This window comes from Lolium rigidum, chromosome 1 (assembly GCF_022539505.1).
Source record: "Lolium rigidum isolate FL_2022 chromosome 1, APGP_CSIRO_Lrig_0.1, whole genome shotgun sequence".
NCBI lineage: Eukaryota > Viridiplantae > Streptophyta > Magnoliopsida > Poales > Poaceae > Lolium > Lolium rigidum.
Window position 1 is genome coordinate 267,064,174 of NC_061508.1, and position 3,539 is coordinate 267,067,712.

Below are 3,539 nucleotides of genomic sequence, written 5' to 3' on the forward strand. Positions count from 1 at the left end.
TGAAGCATCGACATTACCTTGGGCTTTACCCTTACCTTTCTTGTTCTTTTTTTTACTCTTTGGCTTAGGGAATATATGGCTACCCCCGGGTGTAGAGGTGAATTTTAGGGTGCCTTCTCCCATGTCTATGACTGCTCCCAATAGTTTCAGCAGGGATCTTCCGAGTGTGATTTGTCCTGTTCCTGCGCATTCAATAACAAGATAAACAATGGATATTGTTCTCCCAAGAATGGTTGTATGCACACCCGCAGCTATTCCTTTAGGAATTATAACGGAGTTATCAATAAGAGTTATTCCTTCTCCCCCTTCAACAAATCCCCAAAGTTTCAAAGATTCATGATTTCTCTTAGGCATTAGGCAAAATTCAGACATAATATCACAATTAGCATGAAGAGTTTGGTCACCGATAGCAATTTTAATAGTAGGATCCCATAATGAAGGTTCAGAGTTCACTAAAACTTGATCAAGACGGTTACGAATATATCCATAATTTTCATTTAAGCGAGATGCACTTGTCTCAAGAGTGTTTAATCTATTATAAATGCTAATAAGGGCTGAATCAAAGTTATTAGATGAATCATGTGATGCAACCAACTTCTTTATGGCATTAAAAGCTTGATCCCCATTGCAATGAAGGAAATCTCCTCCCACTAGAGCATCCAAGGCATATCTATAGCGAATCATAAGACCAAAATAAAAATTACTAAGGAGCAAACTTAGAGTCATTTGAGGTTCGGCTTTACGATAAGAAGTAAAAATTCTGGACCAAGCATCTTTAAAACTCTCCTCATCCCCTTGTTTAAAAGTGAAGACTAATTCCTCAGGTGAAGAAGTAACAAGTGCAGAACTAGACATAGTAACAAAAGTAAAATGCAAGTAACTATTTTTTTTGTGTTTTTGATATAGAGAGCAAGACAGTAAATAAAGTAAAGCTAGCAACTAATTTTTTTGTGTTTTGATATAATGCAGCAAACAAATAGTAAATAAAATAAAGCAAGACAAAAACAAAGTAAAGAGATTGGAAAGTGGAGACTCCCCTTGCAGCGTGTCTTGATCTCCCCGGCAACGGCGCCAGAAAAAGAGCTTGATGGCGTGTAACTCACACGTTCGTTGGGAACCCCAAGAGGAAGGTATGATGCGCACAGCAGCAAGTTTTCCCTCGGAAAGAAACCAAGGTTTATCGAACCAGGAGGAGCCAAGAAGCACGTTGAAGGTTGATGGCGGCGGGATGTAGTGCGGCGCAACACCAGGGATTCCAGCGCCAACGTGGAACCTGCACAACACAACCAAAGTACTTTGCCCCAACGAAACAGTGAGGTTGTAAATCTCACCGGCTTGCTGTAACAAAGGATTAACCGTATTGTGTGGAAGATGATTGTTTGCAGAAAACAGTAAAGAACAAGTATTGCAGTAGATTGTATTCGATGTAAAGAATAGGACCGGGGTCCACAGTTCACTAGAGGTGTCTCTCCCATAAGATAAAAGCATGTTGGGTGAACAAATTACAGTAGGGCAATTGACAAATAGAGAGGGCATAACAATGCACATACATGATATGATAAATATAGTGAGATTTAATTGGGCATTATGACAAAGTACATAGACCGCTATCCAGCATGCATCTATGCCTAAAAAGTCCACCTTGAGGTTATCATCCGAACCCCTTCCAAGTATTAAGTTGCAAAACAACGAGACAATTGCATTAAGTATGGTGCGTAATGTAATCAATAACTACATCCTTAGACATAGCATCAATGTTTTATCCCTAGTGGCAACAACACATCCACAACCTTAGAACTTTCTCGTCACTCGTCCCAGCATTTAATGGAGGCATGAACCCACTATCAAGCATAAATACTCCCTCTTGGAGTTAAGAGCAAAAACTTGGCCGAGCCTCTACTAATAACGGAGAGCATGCAAGATCATAAACAACACATAGGTAATAGATTGATAATCAACATAACATAGTATTCTCTATCCATCGGATCCCGACAAACACAACATATAGAATTACAGATAGATGATCTTGATCATGTTAGGCAGCTCACAAGATCCGACAATGAAGCACATGAGGAGAAGACAACCATCTAGCTACTGCTATGGACCCATAGTCCAGGGGTGAACTACTCACTCATCACTCCGGAGGCGACCATGGCGGTGAAGAGTCCTCCGGGAGATGAATCCCCTCTCCGGCAGGGTGCCGGAGGCGATCTCCCGAATCCCCCGAGATGGGATTGGCGGCGGCGGCGTCTCGCAAGGTTTTCCGTATCGTGGCTCTCGGTACGCGAGGGTTTCGCGACGAAGGCTTTAAGTAGGCGGAAGGGCGGAGTCGGGAGAGTCACGGGGGCCCCACACGCTAGGGCCGCGCGGGCCCCCTCTAGGCCGCGCCGCCCTAGTGTGGTGGCGCCCGTGGCCCCACTTCGTCTCCCCTCCGGTCTTCTCGGAAGCTTCGTGTAAAAATAGGCCCCCGGGCGTTGATTTCGTCCAATTCCGAGAATATTTCCTTACTAGGATTTCTGAAACCAAAAACATCGTAAAACAAGCAATCGGCTCTTCGGCATCTTGTTAATAGGTTAGTGCCGGAAAATGCATAAATACGACATATAATGTGTATAAAACATGTAGATATCATCAATAATGTGGCATGGAACATAAGAAATTATCGATACGTCGGAGACGTATCATGGAGCAATAGGTGTGCATAGGAAATCATTATTATTTGTGATAGTGAAGTCACACAACTTAGTATTCTCAACAGTACCCATTTTAGCAGTAGTAAATAAAGCAAACTAGATAAAGTAAATGCAAGTAACTAATTTTTTTGTGTTTTTGATATAGAGAACAAGACAGTAAGTAAAGTAAAGCTAGCAACTAATTTTTTTGTGTTTTGATATAAGTGCAGCAAACAAAATAGTAAATAAAGTAAAGCAAAACAAAGCAAGACAAAAACAAAGTAAAGAGATTGGAAGTGGAGACTCCCCTTGCAGCGTGTCTTGATCTCCCCGGCAACGGCGCCAGAAAAAATGCTTGATGCGTGTAGTTTACACGTCCGTTGGGAACCCAAGAGGAAGGTGTGATGTGCACAGTAGCAAGTTTTCCCTCAGAAAGAAACCAAGGTTTATCGAACCAGGAGGAGCCAAGAAGCACGTTGAAGGTTGTTGGTGGCGGAGTGTAGTGCGGCGCAACACCAGGAATTCCGGCGCCAACGTGGAACCTGCACAACACAATCACGGAACTTTGCCCCAACGTAACGAGCGAGGTTGTCAATCTCACCGGCTTGCCGTAAACAAAGGATTAGATGTATAGTGTGGATGATGATGATTGTTTGCGAAGAACAAGTAAAGAACAATTGTAGCAGTTTGTATTTCAGATGTAAAGAATAGGACCGGGGTCCACGGATCACTAGCGGTGTCTCTCCCATAAGATAGCAGATGTTGGGTGAACAAATTACAGCTTGGGCAATTGACAAATAAAGAAGGCATAACAATGCACATACATATATCATGATGAGTACTATGAGATTTAATCGGGGCATTACG